Here is a 19,072-nt window from a genome sequence, read left to right as displayed (position 1 = left end):
AATTCCTATTCTCCTGAAACTGTTCCAAAAAATAGAAATGGAAGGAAAACTTCCAAACTCATTTTATGAGGCCAGCATCACCTTGATCCCAAAACCAGACAAGGATCCCACCAAAAAGAGAGCTATAGACCGATATCCTTGATGAACACAGATGCGAAAATACTCAACAAAATACTAGCCAATAGGATTCAACAGTACATTAAAAGATTATTCACCACGACCAAGTGGGATTTATTCCAGGGCTGCAAGGTTGGTTCAACATCCGCAAATCAGTCAATGTGATACAACACATCAATAAAAGAAAGAACAAGAACCATATGATACTCTCAATAGATGCTGAAAAAGCATTTGACAAAGTACAGCATCCCTTCCTGATCAAAACTCTTCAAAGTGTAGGGATAGAGGGCACATACCTCAATATCATCAAAGCCATCTATGAAAAACCCACCGCAAATATCATTCTCAATGGAGAAAAACTGAAAGCTTTTCCGCTAAGGTCAGGAACACGGCAGGGATGTCCATTATCACCACTGCTATTCAACATAGTACTAGAGGTCCTAGCCTCAGCAATCAGACAACAAAAGGAAATTAAAGGCATCCAAATCGGCAAAGAAGAAGTCAAATTATCACTCTTCGCAGATGATATGATACTATATGTGGAAAACCCAAAAGACTCCACTCCAAAACTGCTAGAACTTATACAGGAATTCAGTAAAGTGTCAGGATATAAAATCAATGCACAGAAATCAGTTGCATTTCTCTACACCAACAGCAAGACAGAAGAAAGAGAAATTAAGGAGTCAATCCCATTTACAATTGCACCCAAAACCATAAGATACCTAGGAATAAACCTAACCAAAGAGACACAGAATCTATACTCAGAAAACTATAAAGTACTCATGAAAGAAATTGAGGAAGACACAAAGAAATGGAAAAATGTTCCATGCTCCTGGATTGGAAGAATAAATATTGTGAAAATGTCTATGCTACCTAAAGCAATCTACACATTTAATGCAATTCCTATCAAAGTACCATCCATCTTTTTCAAAGAAATGGAACAAATAATGCTAAAATTTATATGGAACCAGAAAAGACCTCGAATAGCCAAAGGGATATTGAAAAAGAAAGCCAACGTTGGTGGCATCACAATTCCGGACTTCAAGGTCTATTACAAAGCTGTCGTCATCAAGACAGCATGGTACTGGCACAAAAACAGACACATAGATCAATGGAACAGAATAGAGAGCCCAGAAATAGACCCTCAACTCTATGGTCAACTAATCTTCGACAAAGCAGGAAAGAATGTCCAATGGCAAAAAGACAGCCTCTTCAATAAATGGTGCTGGGAAAATTGGACAGCCACATGCAGAAAAATGAAATTGGACCATTTCCTTACACCACACACAAAAATAGACTCAAAATGGATGAAGGACCTCAATGTGCGAAAGGAATCCATCAAAATCCTTGAGGAGAACACAGGCAGCAACCTCTTTGACCTCAACCGCAGCAACATCTTCCTAGGAACAACGCAAAAGGCAAGGGAAGCAAGGGCAAAAATGAACTATTGGGATTTCATCAAGATCAAAAGCTTTTGCACAGCAAAGGAAACAGTTAACAAAATCAAAAGACAACTGACAGAATGGGAGAAGATATTTGCAAATGACATATCAGATAAAGGACTAGTGTCCAGAATCTATAAAGAACTTAGCAAACTCAACACCCAAAGAACAAATAATCCAATCAAGAAATGGGCAGAGGACATGAACAGACATTTCTGCAAAGACGACATCCAGATGGCCAACAGACACATGAAAAAGTGCTCCATATCACTCGGCATCAGGGAAATACAAATCAAAACCACAATGAGATATCACCTCACACCAGTCAGAATGGCTAAAATAAACAAGTCAGGAAATGACAGATGCTGGCGAGGATGCGGAGAAAGGGGAACCCTCCTACACTGTTGGTGGGAATGCAAGCTGGTGCAGCCACTCTGGAAAACAGCATGGAGGTTCCTCAAAATGTTGAAAATAGAACTGCCCTATGACCCAGCAATTGCACTATTGGGTATTTACCCTAAGGATACAAACGTAGTGATCCAAAGGGGCACATGCACCCGAATGTTTATAGCAGCAATGTCCACAATAGCCAAACTATGGAAAGAACCTAGATGTCCATCAACAGATGAATGGATCAAGAAGATGTGGTATATATACACAATGGAATACTATGCAGCCATCAAAAGAAATGAAATCTTGCCATTTGCGACAACATGGATGGAACTAGAGCGTATCATGCTTAGCGAAATAAGTCAAGCAGAGAAAGACAACTATCATATGATCTCCTTGATATGAGGAAGTGGTGATGCAACATGGGGGCTTAAGTGGGTAGGAGAAGAATCAATGAAACAAGATGGGATTGGGAGGGAGACAAACCATAAGTGACTTTTAATCTCACAAAACAAACTGAGGGTTGCTGGGGGGAGGGGGTTTGGGAGAAGGGGGTGGGAATATGGACATTGGGGAGGGTATGTGCTTTGGTGAGTGCTGTGAAGTGTGTAAACCTGGTGATTCACAGACCTGTACCCCTGGGGATAGAGTATTATGCCTCCATCAGAAAGGATGAATACCCAACTTTTATAGCAACATGGACGGGACTGGAAGAGATTATGCTGAGTGAAATAAGTCAAGCAGAGAGAGTCAATTATCATATGGTTTCACTTATTTGTGGAGCATAACAAATAGCATGGAGGACATGGGGACTTAGAGTGGAGAAGGGAGTTGGGGGAAATTGGAAGGGGAGGTGAACCATGAGAGACTATGGACTCTGAAAAACAATCTGAGGGTTTTGAAGGGACGGGGGGTGGGAGGTTGGGGTACCAGGTGGTGGGTATTATAGAGGGCACGGATTGCATGGAGCACGGGGTGTGGTGCAAAAATAATGAATACTGTTATGCTGGAAATAAATTAAAAAAAATAAATAAATAAAAAAATAAAGGAAACTAAGGAGATAAAAAAAAAAAAAAAAAAAAAGAATACAGTAATATGCCGTGTCTGCCATAGAATACTTGGATTTGGGAGTAATGTATTAGAAACTAGGATAAAACAAATAACCTTCTTAAAAAAAATTCTAATCCTTTTGGATGTTAACCATCTTAAAGATGCTACGGAACATAACCAAGAATGGAACCTCCAGGCCAGCTCTGCCCAGCATGTGATTCACCGTGGTCTTGCTCTTCTCGCCAACCAAGAAACTTGAAGCCACTGAAGTATTGTCCAGGGCTTTCTAGTTTCCAAGTGATTTCTTATATATTAGCTAATCTGGATATTCAGAACCACCTGGGATGACGTGGACTATAACGTTAGCTCGATTAGAAGATGATAAAAGTCGGGGCGCCTGGGTGGCTCAGTGGGTTAAGCCTCTGCCTTCGGCTCAGGTCATGATCTCAGGGTCCTGGGATGGAGCCCCGCATGGGACTCTCTGCTCAGCAGGAAGCCTGCTTCCTCCTCTCACTCTGCCTGCCTCTCTGCCTGCTTGTGATCTCTCTCTGTCAAAAAAAAAGAAGAAGATGATAAAAGTGAAGTTCACAAAGGCGTTAAGGAGCTTGTCCAAGGTCATGTGGCCAGAAGGAGCAGCTGCTGCTGCTGCTGCGGGAAAAAATTGTCCAGAATCCAGGTGAGTCAAATATCCCTGAAACCCCGATGAGATTCAGTTGAATGATTCAAGTGTCTTTGATACTGTCAGAGAGTGGGAGTACTTATTAGTTGATTGTTAGCAGGAAAGAAGCCATTTAGATTATGATAGATGTTCAGCCCTGAAAAGGAAAGAAATCAGGTTGCTGTTCATTTAACGACTTCATACAGCGATTCCGTGATACTGAGGACTCCCTAGGTCCCATGCTAACAGCTCCACCGTCACACTGACGGGGAAAGCATTAGAATCACTCAGGTAACATGGGGTCTTGACAATGATTCATAATGGTGGTACGAGATTTCAGATCTTCCAAGCAGGCTGGAGGAGGAGGCTGAAAATTCTCAAGCCAGAAACTTTGCAAAGTTGCTGACAGTAGACGTTAGCTCTACAACAAAGTCATCTGAATCTGCATTGACGAGGAGAGGAAAAAGTGTTCCAAAAATTTCTCCAGTTGATTGGTGTAAGAATATACCAAAATCATGCCGGTGAGTGTGGGAGCCCACGCTCGGTGCGGGAAACAGCATAGCAGGGACACTGTTCCACTGGTTACTGTGGTTCAGGTGCAAACAGGGCAGCAAGAGAAACTCACACTTCTCTCTCCTTCAAATACACTGACATCTTAAAAATGTTTGCAAAAACTCTTCCGCTACACATATTACCAGGGAGACCCAGGTTAGGACCCAAATACCCCAGGCGCGACCCTACTTCTATACTCCCCTGGAGATGTCCTGAAGATCATTCTGTCCTTCCCTCGATCCACATGAAACACAGACAACTCGTCCTCTTTGCGAAGAAGAGAAAAGGGTCATGGACTCCGGGTCGTTTTGAGAAAGTGGAAGTACAAGATAAGATGAAAAGCAAGAGACAGAGACTTTCATACACCTGCAATGCTACCTCTCATGGGGTGACCCTGAGCCTGCCCCAGTGACTTGTCCCCTGACAACACACTCACCGCCCCCGCCCCTGCCCCACTCACTGACTCCTCTCTCCTTAAAGCTTTCTCCTTTCTGAAATGATCTTTTCATCTTTCTGTCTCCTCCTGAACTTAAAAGTGCCAATGCTTTACCTCCGATTTCAAATATTCCTTATGAGACTTGTTGAGCTATTACCTCTTATTTGTGGCAGACATACACAACATCCTACGAAGGTACAACCACTTCCTCCTTTCTCTTCTAAGGAGGGGGGCGGTTCTCCCAAAAGATCCTGCTTTGGCCCAGTTCTCTTGAATATATAGAGGGCTAGGGGCCTACTAGCAGCACGTGGTCTGAGAGGGAAGGACAAAGAAATTCTGAGAAGAAAAGAGAAGGGAGAGACATGAATGGAAGCTATGGGGATAATTTGGGGAAAGAGAAACAATATTCAAGGAGGATTTTTAGAAAGCTTCATTTCAGGATGCAGGACACAATTCCCACCTTTGTCTTCTGGGGCCCACCCTTCAGAAATTTTTAGTATGAATTTTTCACAGCATCCCCTCTGTGTGCTTATTTGGAGGGAATGATGCCCTGAGACTGACCTGAAGGTGGAAACTTACTGGATACATTCAAATTATAGAGTGTTACAGAAATTCCCTTACATAACTTTTCACGTGTGCATGCCTTGCCTCTCTAAATTATATACTTCCTGAAAATAATAATTTGAGGTTATACAATTATATTCTGGATCTCTAGAATATTACCCACCACTGTGTCTTACATGTGATAAATACTCATTATTTATTTTATTTCTTGATTAACAGGGTAAGCATGTTGGCAAGAATTATTATAATTTGGTACTGTGAGGAACCAATAGCTTACAATGTGAGAGAATCAAGAGCTTCGGCAAAAAGATACATTTTTGTTATTGTTAATGTTTTTTTGTTTTGTTTTGTTTGTTTGCTTATTTGTTTTTTTAAGATGCTAGGCAGAGGCTAGTCCAGGCTCAGTATAACGGTGTTCATATTAACCTTGGAAGAAAAATTTAGTGCTCAGTGCTAGGCTCAGAGAAATACAAGTGTCTATCAGCCCCTGTGTGCTATTGATGGTGTTACTTCTCAGGCAAATTATTTTCAGTAATTGTCAATACATACCGGATTGCCAAGCAGAGCAGTCTCTGAGAAGACCCTGCCTCAGGCTTGGAAAGGTGGTCTCAGGGGCAGAGAACTGTGGACTAAGAGGATTCTGAGCAGTTGGAATGCTGGTAAGTCTTTAAGAACCTGAGTAACTGACCATCAGGCTATGCCAATCTCCGTGGTGTAAGCGCTCTCACTGTGGCAGATTTCATGACGTCACGGAATGCGCAGTTGGAAAGAGATGTGCATAATCTGCTCTTTGGAGCCAGCACAAGCCAGGTCCAGCACACCACCGATCCTATCCTAAGGCTATCCCCTTCTGCACACCCAAACAGCAAGTCTACAAACTGCAGGAGATAGGGGCGGGGTGTGTTTGTGGGGGTGTTTCTTTCAGAAACAGGAGGCTGAGACTCAGAGAAGTTACACAAGGCACCAGGAATTACATTACAAAAAGGCAAAATATACAGAGAATACAAATATAAGTACAGTCAAGCTGCTAATAAAATACACCCTTACAGGGAGCATTATGTTTGCAAAGACCTCTCAAATTTCATTACTGCCCTGGGCTAAAATGAGTACATCAGGAGAGCCAGAACGTCAGAATTATATACTGTTAAAACCTTAGAGGTCATCCACCTAGCTCCTTTGAGGAATGTGATTTTGCTCCGATAAGCACAGAACAAGGAAAATGTCAGCAACTGAACTTAGGTCAATCACCTGAAGATTTCTCCTCTGTTGGCCCAAATTCTTTTGCCTCCAACACTCCATTAGAACTCTCTTCTGGGTCTTGTTTCCCCCAGAGCATAACTGAGATGTGCTAACATGCACAGGTCTGGTGACCCACAAAACTGGCAACAAGCTTTCAACAACCGAGAACCTGCCGTAAGTCAATTTTGTCGGTTTAAAGCAATCTCATCCTGGTGTGTGTGTCGGCAGTGGTGGTAAGGTGGTAAGGTGGTAAGTGGAGAGCAGCCATGCACCCCCACACCCCCTCTCCATCACCACCGCCCCGCGACCCACTGCCCAGCCCCAGCCTCATCCCTGTGCCTGCCAAGGGAGAAGAGAGACGGATAAGGGCTGGCAAAATGTTCTTCTCTGTTCTGATCAACAGGCCCTTTTCTAAATAATTAATGAAAAGACCTACTCTACAGTAATTCTTATAAAAGCTACCAAAAAAGAGTCTGTAAGCCGGAAGAGATGCCTAACAATACTCTCCCTTTTAGGCAAAAGAGGTCACGGACTGAGATGGATGGGGGAGGGTTTTGTACTTCACATGCTCATGCTGATTCATGTTTCCAATGATCTCTGTTACCTTTACCCCAGAATGTCTGTCCTTGACCCAGAGCTTGTTGGGTTTTCAGAATTCAGCCTCTCAGGAAAGAGAGCCAGGATCTGAGAGCTCTGAATGAATTATTAATAAGCATTAATAACAATACAAAGGGGTCACACTGACTGAACTTCTACAGCTTACATACTTCCATTGTCCATCCCATTGACGTGAGAAATGTCAATCTTGTGCCACAAAATGATCCAAAGCAACCTTCTGCCTCTGACATGGGAACAAATAGGTACTTTGTGGAAGAGCTTGAGGATGCTCCAAAAATTTTCCCTAAATAACAAATTTGGCTTTGTGTTTCACTTATCTAACTAAATTTTTGACCATATTTATTTTGTTCAGTCAAGATGGGCCATATCAGCCAAATTTTAACACTCTCTGTAAGAAAAACAGAATTTCCTTACCAGTCTAGCCCTTAAAATACTAAGGGAGTGTTCAGCTGAAATTTAATGTGTTGAGTTGAATAAAAATAAAGACCATGGATGTAGTTTTATAAATGCTAATGACGTCTGTCTTTCAGCTCTAATCTCTGTATCAAAAAGTTCACGATTATTATAGCATCTGGTCTGATGATATATTTTGCTGCTGTTTTATTCCTGTTAGTGTTTTTTCCCCCTTAAATTCTATTTTGTACTAGCTATCTTTTAAAATTTGATTACTACATAATTACCTGGTGTGCCTTTTTTCTTGTCCTTATTCCTTACAGATCTGTATCATTTTGTTTTACAGATGTTTCTTTCAAGTAGAATACAGCTGATTTTTTTTTTTAAGAGTTTAAGTAAAGTCTGCACTAAACGTGGGGCTCAAACTCACAATCCCGAGGTCAAGAGTTCCATATCACTCCGACTGAGCTAGCCAGGTGTCCCAGTGGAATTTTGTTTTTTATTCATTCTACTAGCTTCTTTCTTAAGCTAATAATAATCATGCTTACATTTGAACTAATAGACCACAGGTTGTGTTTTCTTTATCATCACTTTAACCACTCATTTCCCTCCTCTTGTCTTCTATTGAATTTATAGAATTTTCTATATCCCAACTTTTGTCTCTCATGGAAAGTTTGGAAAATGGAGATTATATTTATATTATTTCTGTAATTTTTAAAAAATATATAACATACATACTGAACTATAACTTTAACATATTAAACTATTCAAAAGGCATTTTTTTCTGTTTTACTAAAGTCATAGCCCCTCCTTAGTTATTTGCATTTTGTAATCTGCTGTTACTTATATTTAATAACATATTTTATTAATTGCTGTCTTTATTACTGTGTGGCTTTTTGTCTATCTCACATCAGGTCTCCTTCTTCCTGATGAGATGTAATCTCTAACAGTGAAGGCCTCTGATTGGTGAAGGTTTGTGTCTTTATATGCTTGAAAACATCTCTATTTCATATTCAGTCTTGAATGATAGTCTGGATGGGTATAAAACTAAAGGTTAAAAACTCTTTCTCTCAGTATTTGAAGTCCATTGTTTTCTGGCATCTGCTGCTGGTGAGAAGTCTCTCTCACTGTCATGCCTTTGCAATAATTTGTCTTTTCCCTGGCAATTACCATGCTTTTCTTTTTGTTTCTGATACTCTAGATTTTCATTCTGATGTCAAGTCAGAGATTTATTTTACTTAACTGTATTAGAATTTGTTGGTTGCTTTCAATCTGAGGACATGTCTTTCTTGGATTCTGGAAAGCTTTTAGCCATTAGACCTATGACATATCTACCACATATCTTAACTTCTCTTTCACATTTTTACTCTAATCTCTTGATGCTGCATTCTAGGTGATTCTTCAGTATGGGCCTTTAGTTTATGGATTCTCTCTTCATGTCCAGTCTGGTGTTTAAATCATTTATTAAGTTTTAAATGCCAGTAACAACCTTTTATTTCCAAAGTTTTAAATTGATTCCTAATCATGTCTACATGACCTTGTTTTATTACTGCTTGGTTTTGTTTCACAATCTTTTGTTCTTGTTATGAATATTCTTCCTATATTTCTCTCCTTGAGCATCTAAATTTACCTAATGTTAATGTGTTTCTTGGATGGATAACCTGTTTCGACGCCTGGACTTTATTCACGTTCATTGCCGGTTTTGTTTTCTTTCTTAACATCAATATCTTTGTGTATTTTACAATCCAAAAAAGCCTTTTGACACCTATAGATTTGTAGGATCATTTTGAGGTGTTTGGTTGTTTGTTCTGTTTTTATGTCTCCCGTCTTCTGTGTTCCAGACTCCCTGCCCCTAAGTTTGGGGGCTGGGCTCATCCACCTGCCTGTATCCCCTGCCCGGAATTAGGTCTCATGTCATTATTCAGATCCCTGCTCAGGAGGGCATATCCGCCACATTCTTGGTCAATAGGAGTTTTCATGAGGCTCATCGCCCCTCATCACATGTTCACAGCTTCCTCTTCTGAGCCTGCTGCCAGCCCCCACACAGGTGGAAGGCTGTCTCCCTTCTCCTGCAGGAGCCAAACTCTACCGCCCTTGCCTGCTCCCAGTCCCAGAGATCAGCAGACCCATAGCTCTGCTTAGTCACTGTTTTGCATTGTGGTTCCATTTCTAGTCTGGAGGGAGGTTTATGCTAAATGTTAAGATAACTATAGTTATTCATTTTTTCCTTTTTAAAATCAATTATTGCTATATGCTTGAAGAATGTTAATACTTCAAACTGAATTTACTGCACCTTCCTGTCCACTTACAACAATAAAAATTAACATTCATTAAATACTTATGTGTCAGGCGTTGTGCTAAGTATTTTCATAACTTACCTCATTTACTTCTTAAGATACTTCTATGAGGCAGGTGCTCTTCTGTATCTCTATACCAGAAGAAATCAACACTCTGTAGAACTTAAGTCACATGTTCTCTGACACGTATTCTGGTCAGGACAAAATGGGATTCGAATCCAGTATGTCTGACTTGAAAGTGATATGGTGAGGATAAGAAAACATCTCTTGATAATAATCTGACATTACTGACTTTATGACCTGGAGAAGAAGCCACAAGGAGAGGGAGAATGTGGGCTGTGGTTCTGTGGTGCTGGCTTCCAGCTAGTTCATTTACTAACTACCATAGAGACCTGGGGAGTTACTGAAGCAAGCAAAGTATTCTATCTATAAAATGAGACTATTAACAACTGATTTTTCTCTCTGTTTCCTTATGAAGGATATATGTATATACACATATATATGTATGTATATGTGTGTGTATATATATATGCATATAAATATATCAGGTAATATATATCAGATCTAAAACATTTTTAAAACATGAAATATCATATATTTTATATTTTGTGTTGGTTTCAACCTTTTTTCCTGTATTGAAACCAAGAGATATCATGAGCAAAGTTTATATTATTTTCCTTGAATATTTTGCCTTAATCTTGCCCACACTAAAGCTCATTTGCTGTTTTGCTACCCACTTGTGAAACCTCATGAGATCTTAACAATGGTTTATCCCTGTTTGACATTTCACTTCCATCTTTAATTTTGGAGCTCTGTGTACACTCTGATCCAAATCACTTATAACACTATTAAATAAACTCCTAACATTTTTTTTCCATCCAGAGTAGTAACTACTTTCTTCTATCTATTATTTCTTATTAAGTTAATTCTTTATCTACAGCAAAACAGATATCCCCTTCCCCCCCACACACACACCTCCTGATTGGTGGCCAATGTCTTGATGGTTCCATAGCTTTTTATCAGCGTTTGTTCCCTTAGGGAAACATCCTATAATGGAAAGACCAGATTATGAAGCAAATTGAAGGTAACACCCATCCTGAAGAAAGGATGCAATGACTTTGTAAGTCCAAGTATCCCAAAGGCCAAGTAGGGCATCTGACACAGAGTAGATTTTCGTTAAATGCAGATTATCTTCATCACTCTCTGAAGCCTGAAAGTATTTCTTTGCAGCAAACTCATAGAAAAGTAAATGTTGACTACATTAACCATACTCCAGTGATGCAAATAACTTGCTTCTTTCTTCATTTTTATTGCACTGTCAAGTTCAATAAAGCAGCAACACACCTCGATGTTCAATGTTGATAGATAATGATGACTCATTTCAGACTCCAACAAGCATGTAAGCTTCATTTTCCACATAAGTGGTGGTCCCTTGTAAGGTGACTCTGAAGTATTTGAAAGGAAAAAAAGTGCAGGATTCTGAATAAGGATGGTGACTGTGAGGAAGCCTACGGATGTGTCAGTTCCAAGCCCCGAGACCATCAGTGACACCCTCTATAAACTATGGACAAGTGGTTTGTGTGACTCATGGGTGGCCACAACGTGATGTCCAGCAAAACTCAAATCTATCCCAGAGAAATCACTGAATTTGGAAACCATGTTTCATAATCTATGGTTCTATAGGTGGTAGACAGAAAGAGAGGAAGCCTGAATAGAACTTTTAGGATCTTTCTGGTCCAGGGTTTCCTAGGCTGAGTAAGTGCTGGCATATGTGTGTGTGTGTGTGTGTGTGTGTGTGTGTGTGTGCGCGTGTGTGTGTGTGTGTGTATGCACACACACATGTGTAGGGGCTCAGGGAAACTGGAACTAACTGGGGAGAAGGGAAGAAGAGAAAACAGGAGGGAGGAAGGAGAGCTGGAAAGGGAACAACAGGGAGTCTCATCGCTGTCTCCATTTACCTTCCTCTTAAACAAGTATCCCCATCACCAATATGTGCTACTTTTCTAACTGCGTATTTCCAGAAAGGTGTACTGTCAGGTTCAATAAAGCAGAAACTTCTCTGATTTTCAGTGTGGATACCTAATGATGACTCCTTTCAGACTGCAACAAATATGGAAGCTTCATTCTCCACACAAGCAGTGGGACCTTTTACAGCTAACTTGCTAGGTGAATATTTCTGCATATTTCCAGAAAGTTGCACAGATTCATATTATTGTTAGTATATACTATAGGAAATAGCATAATTTCTTCCTAGAGGAAAGGAGATATATTTGCAGGCTGTTCTTTCATAACTATATTTATTTGCACAGTAGATTTCTTTCCAAGTCACTGAGTCATATCTTCCCAGACACAAAACTGAAACCTCCTTTTCTTTTTTATCAGGAGATTGACATTCTCATATAACATTTCATAATAAAGTGTTCAAAGGTCACATTTAAAATATAAGAAATGTATATGAAATAAAGTCATTGAGAACTGGAGGTATTATAAGCCTCAAGCTAACCAGCGGCTTAATAAAAGGACCACAGTAACTGGGAGAATAGAAATTCAGATGAAAGCCCCAAATAAAGCCCCTCCCTCACTTTTTATATGCTTGACTTTCAGTATTTTCGGGGTCTGCCCAGGGAAACCTCTTCAACCAGATGAGTCCAACACTAGTATTTTTCCACTTAAATAAAAATGTGCTGCATGGAATAAAGAGCCTCACATTTAAAATAGGATGACTTTATATCTGTTTTAGCCACCTTTCATACTACTACAGGTTTGGCACAGTGCTGAAAATTCCAGTAACTTCTTGAAAGACTGGCATCCTTCTGCTTGGCGCTTACTGTTATGTCTCCAATGTTGGTGAAGCCACCATCCTATATCATCTCAGGGAATTTTCTTCAGGGAAACTGAATTTATGTTTCTATTATCCCTGAACACATGCGAAATTTTGTAAAACGAAAATGCAAAGTATTGCAGGATTGGTGAGCAGCCCTGAAATTCTGTCCTCCAAATGAAGACGTGTGTAACAATAAGAGAAAAGCTATGGCTTCCCAGTTAAATATTACCCTCAGCTAAGAACCAACAACTTTCATTATTAGAAGGCACAAAAATAAGTCCTTCCCTACTTCTTCCCACCCACACCCCCTGGAAGCTTCCAAGGAGTCATAACCCAGATGTCACTGCGGCTTTCCCAGACTCTTAGGAACTGTATTAGAATACGTTAAACTCTCTATAGAAGCCAGAAACCTGTGAATCCCTGAAACTCTTAAGTTCTCAGAGCTACTTTTTCACTGTTTATCTTGCCAGACAGATGTGAAATTCAGCTTCTTCAACACACACGCGTGCACGCCTCCTTATACAAAACCAGTTTTCTTGAAGGTTGAAGGATCATGAAAACGGACACATAGTCAACCTATTTCAAATGGCAAAGCATCCCACTGTACATGTGGCTGTCTTTAGACATTCTTTCAGCTTTCCTCGGTCCACAGTCTCCATCACAGTGGTTCCTCACAGACCCTTTCTCTATGCTGCCTCTCCTCATTCCCTGTACTTCCGGGACTGCCCTCTGAATTCTTCCCCAAGCATCTCCTGCGAATGAAGAGCTGTTCCACACACCCCCCCCCATGCCAGGTCCTGCTTCCAAATGCTGGGGGTGCTGGGCAGACAAGAGTGCCACAGGGTTACAAGGACCCACTCCCTTCGAAAGAAAAAGCAGTTGCACACATCTTGTTCCCAATACGCAGCATACATGTCCCCTAAGGTTTTTCTGTCTTCTTAAAAATTAAAAAAAAAAATTTTACATCTTTTTCACTTTCTGTCAGAGATCATCAAATACATTTGTAGCTTATAAGGCTTTAGTGTCATAGTTTATTGACATAACAAATAAACTTATTTGCTCCCCCAATGGGAATCTTACGGAGGGTTTCTTTCGCTCTTTCACAATTTGACTGATAAATTGTCGGCAGTAAGACTGATAGTAATTTTCTATATGTTATACGTCCTGATTGTGTTGCCACAAAGCTTTCTTAGGTCTTGATGAATAAATGCAGAGTCTCACGTGGCTTTGGGAAGCTTAGAAAAACAGGCTCTCCCACAGTTGCAGGGCAAGTTGCTGCCATTAATCAATGCCAGACTTGGTACTAGGTATTTACATCATTATGTTATTAAAGTCAGCATGTAGCTGGTTTTGAGAAATGTTCTAAATATATATGTTTAATAACTACCTCAGGATATACTAGCAGTACCATTTTTAGTATCAAGTAGATTTTTTTTAATTAAGTGACCCCATTTAATAGCTATTTTTTTCTTTCATACTGGAATTCATCCTTTTTGTAACTTCTCAAGTATCAAGACTAAATTTTAATGTCACCCACTTTCATGGACCACTGCTAATTGGGAAAAAGTGACCAAAACCTAGCACACCTTCAGGAACATTCTCAAATTAAGGTGCATTTTGTTCATTGCAAGGCTACTTATATTAGCTACCCAGTCTCTGTAGACTGGATCTTCAGGAGAAGCCTCTCTGAGGAGGTAACATCTGAGCTGAGACATTAAAAGACTGTCGTGGAAAGATCAGAAGAACAGCAAGTGTCAAGGGCTTCAGGGGAGAACACACCTGGGATGTTGAAAGGAGGGAAGGGGCCAGATTGGCTGGTATACTGAGCGGGGGCCACTATTCAAGAGGCAGGCCGGGACTAAGTGCCACAGGGCTTTGAAGTCAGGGTTAGAAGGCCGACCTTGATCATCCGTGCAGGGGGAAGTCATGAATGGATGGAAGCAGGGGGGAGGGGTACTGATGTCATTTCAGTCTTCACTGATTGCTCTGGCTGCTGTGAGGAGAAAGACTGGAGGGGACTAGGGAGAAAGTCCATCTATAAGTAGGCTCCTGCCCCAGTCTAGGTGAGAAATGATGGGGTTTGGCCCATAAGAGCAGATGAAGAGGGAGGAGGGCAGAATGAGGACATATGCCACACAGATAACTACCACACGATGTGGGTACCGAATCGGATCGTGCCACAGTGATGCTCACGCATGGCAACAATGAGTGTCCATCTGAAGTCCTTGGTTATTTGTATGGAAACATAGCACCAGGTTCCCTTTTGAGAACCGCTGCTTTCAAATATTCTAGCAGGCACGGGGGGAGTCCCATTTGCTCCTTTACATCAGTAGGTGAACTTTCAGAAGGATCGCATGAACTATTTTCATCTGCAGAATGTTGGAGGTAATTCTCGCGCATCAGTGCCTGATGAGGCTTAATTAGTTAATGCTTATAGGGTGGTTAAAAATGAAAAATGAAAAATGTTTAAATGTCAACTCTGACTCTGCCTAATTGTATTGTAAGCACTTAGCTCAGAAGCTTGCTGAGCATTCCTCTTTGAACCGACAGCTATCCTCAAGGGATGGTAAGAAGGTAGGAGCGGCCTTTTCTAACTGCAATCAAAAGTCCATCTATCACTTCACATCCTTCTCCAGAAAGGATATAGGAATCAAGTCCCATGGAGAGGTTCTTCATTATCTTCTAGAACACCATGCCAAAGGGTCATTTCTATGAGAAGATGATGCCCGTAGAAATACCACACTATTTAGTATTATTAGAGAATAAGCATTTCCATAAACCGTCTACCTTGAAGCACTAAATCCTTCTTATTTTAACTAATTCTGATCATATCTCTCTTAAATGTCAGGCACACTTCCCTACATGTAGGGAGGTATTTTCCATATGACTTCATCTTTTTTTTTTCCCCCACATTTGAGGTTCACGAGTCCATCAATGAGTACCATGTCATAATTGTGAGCAAGTGATAGCTACAGACGCTGTCACATTCCTGAGTCACCACTACCACTAACTGGTCTGGCCTATGTGGCTTTTTTGGGTAGATTTTCCATCATTTATGGTCAAGTCATCCATTGTCATTTACTGTAACTGTCATGTTCACTCCAATGATTCCTCATGTTTTTAGTCTGCTGCACGTGGAATTGTGCATGAAATGACAAGGGAAGGGGTTTCAAGTGAGGAGATGAGGCTGCTCAGTTTTGAGTGAAAGTGTTTTGAGTTTTATCATCTCTGTTGGGACCATGTAGAAGACTGTAGAACACTGGCATTTTATAAATAGAAGAACAAACTGCGAAGGGATTTACCATTACCACTCACACTCGCTATTCAGTTTCCTATTGCTACTGCAAAAACGCACTGGAGACTTACTGCCTGAGAACAACACAAATGTATTATCTACTGTTCTGGAGATGGGAAGTCTGAGTGGGGCTTCCTGGGTCCAAGTCCAGGTCCAGCCTTGCATCAGCAAGGCTCTTTCCTCCTGGAGGCTCTAGGGGTTAGTGTGCTGCCTTGCCTTTTTCAGCTTCTAGAAGATGCCACTTTCCTTGGCTTTAGTTTCTTCCAATCTTTACAGTCAGCAGCAAAGAGGGGCACTTTGGTGGCTCAGTCGGTGAAGCATTTAATTCTTGGTTTCTGCTCAGGTTGCGATCTCGGGGTCATGAGATGGAGCCCCACATTGGGCTCTGCACTCAACCAGGAATTTGCTTAAGACTCCTTCTCCCTCACCCTCTGTCCCTTCTACCCCATATTCTGCCTGTGTGTGTGTGCGCTCTCTGTCTCTCTCTCTCCCTCCCTCTAAAATAAATAAATAAATCTTTGGGTCACCTGGGTGGCTCAGCTAATTGAGTGTGGGATGCTTGAGTCCAGCTTGGGTCATGATCTGAAGGTTGAGAGATCGAGTCCCATGTCAGGCTCTGCACTCAGTGGGGAGTGTGCTTGAGATTCTGACCCTCTCTCTCTGCCCCTTCCCCCTAAAATAAATAAATAAATCAAAAAAATAAAGTCAGCAGCAAAGACTCTTCAAATCACTCTCTGACTCCCACACTCTGCTTTTGTCATCACCTCTCCTTCTCTGACCCTTTTTAAGGACCCTTGTGATGGCATCAGGTACTTTCAGATAACCCCAGAGAGTGTGTCCATCCCAATGTCCCTAACTATACCTGCCTTATCAAGTAACATCATCACAAGTCCCAGAGGGGATTAAAACATGGACATCTTTGATGGGCCATTATTCTGCCCATCACACTTGCCAAATGTGAGCCTCTTTAGCCTTGCATTGGACATGGAAACCGTTAGCTGTTTAGCATTTTTAAATTACCAATTTTCTTAAAGCTTCAAAGGATCTAACGATCTAAACCACTTAAGGAAACTGGAAGGTTCTTTTCCTTTCTGTGTAAGTCAAGATGTAGGAATTCAACTACATCTGCCTTCAGGGCTAGGAATTCGCCTACACTTCTGGTCCTATATACACTATACATGATAGGGGCTCAGAGGAGTCTTATCTTGATTACATCCATAGGTGTCCAATCAGGGAGGCTCATCTACACCCAGGTGACCACAGTGCTATTTGGAGCAGATCCCCAGAAGCAAACTGTTGATTGCATTGTAGAAAGAATGGGGTTCTGGGCACATGCTCCTTCCTTCTGATGACTGACTGGCTACAAGCTCCCATCCCTTGTATTCAAAATACATCTGGCACCTTGTTATACTTACATGTGGTGTGGGAGTAGAATGTGTACACCTGTGCTAAAAATCATCTGTGTTAAATGAATAATGAGATTCTATTAAATGATAAAAATATTCTATTAAATGTTAAATGAAAAATGAGATTATAAAAAGTTGGGTAATTAAATAAATGTTTCTATTTACTCTGAAAGAGGACCAAAGTTCCACTATACAAATCTGGAAATGTGCTTTCATTTATACACTCATTCGTGTATTGAGAAATCGAGATAAACAAGAGAGATAAAAGTCTCTGCCTTCCGTGGGTTTCTAGAGTTATATGGAGAGGCAGATTCAAATAATCAAAACTAAAAAACTTTTTTAAATGTGATTAGAGATTGTCATTAGGACCATCAAATAAACTGGGCTGGGGCGGCCAACTAGCTGAACTTCAGGGAAAACTTCTCTCAGGTGGGACAGTTACTCTGAGCTCTGATCGATCAGGAGGCAACCGTGTGGAGACTGCTATGGGCACAGGGAACAATGTAAAGACCTCCAAAGCAGAAAAGAGCCAAACATGTAGAAGGATTAAAGGGCCAGATAGTGTGCAATGGGGTAAGGGGCAAGGAGATCCTGGTCAACATGGCCTGTTGGTTTCAACTTTATTTGATGTTGAACAGGAAGCCATTAACATTTCAGGAAGACAAATGCCTACAAAGAATGACATCTTCTAAGACAGCAATATGGAGATTAGATTGATAAGAATAAGAAGGGAAGCAGGAAGACCACTTAGGTAACCAGCACAGCCTCCAAGGCAAGACAGTGGGTGGGACCCAGGGTGATGGACCAAAGGGGGTACTATACGGCAAGGTCTGGTTCTGAAGGTGGAATAGACAGGAAGTGCCCAAGGATGAGATATGGTGGGGAGGAAAAGCAAAGAGTTCTGAATGATTTCTCCTTCTTTATGGCTTATTAACTGGATGGATGTTAGTGACATTTATCAAGAAGAGGAAAAGCAGAGGGAAAACAGGTTTGTGAGAGAAAATTAAGAATTCCCTTTCGGATATTTATTATTCACAAGCCTGCTAGACACACAAGTTGAAATGTCAAGTAGGCCGTGGGATTGAGAATCTTAGCACAGGAGGAAACCGAGAGCAAAACTGTGTACTGTAACATTTTCTCCTATGACAGGATTCCTCCTTCCTCAGGCATCGCTCTGGGCCCTTAGTGGTTTCTAATCAAGTTATCCCCCTTTTGGGGGTGACCCAGGTATGCTACTTGTTGATGAAATATCCCAAGTGGTTAAGAATCTGAATTTTAGGACACCTTAGTGGCTTAGTTGGTTCATGGTCTGCCTTTGGCTCAGGTCATGGTCTTGGGGTCCTGAGATCGAGTCCCACATCAGGCTCCCTGCTGAGTGGGGAATCTGCTTTTCCCTCTCCGACTACGCTTCTCCCTCTTATGCTCTCTCATTTGTGTACTTTATCAAAATAAATAAAATATTTAAACAAACAAACAAACCTTGGACTCTTAGACCTCAGAGTCTGTAGTAGTAACCTGAATTAATGAGCACCCAGAGCTGTCACTGGGCATTCACCCACAAGATGTAACAAAACCAACCACTGAGTGTCTAGCTCACAGAAGCTACACAAAGTCTTGGTGAATGAGTGATTTCCTATAATGTCTTTATTTTTTATTGAGGTTAGCAAGTATGAGACTAATTTTCCCTCAGATAAAACAAAAAGTTATTTATGAATCTACACATTAGACCTCTGCTTCTCAGACTTTAATGAATTGGAATGACTCTGTGACTCATTGGGGGTCTTGTTAATA

The sequence above is a fragment of the Mustela erminea genome, chromosome 13 (assembly GCF_009829155.1).
Source record: "Mustela erminea isolate mMusErm1 chromosome 13, mMusErm1.Pri, whole genome shotgun sequence".
NCBI lineage: Eukaryota > Metazoa > Chordata > Mammalia > Carnivora > Mustelidae > Mustela > Mustela erminea.
This window is presented reverse-complemented; position numbering follows the sequence as displayed.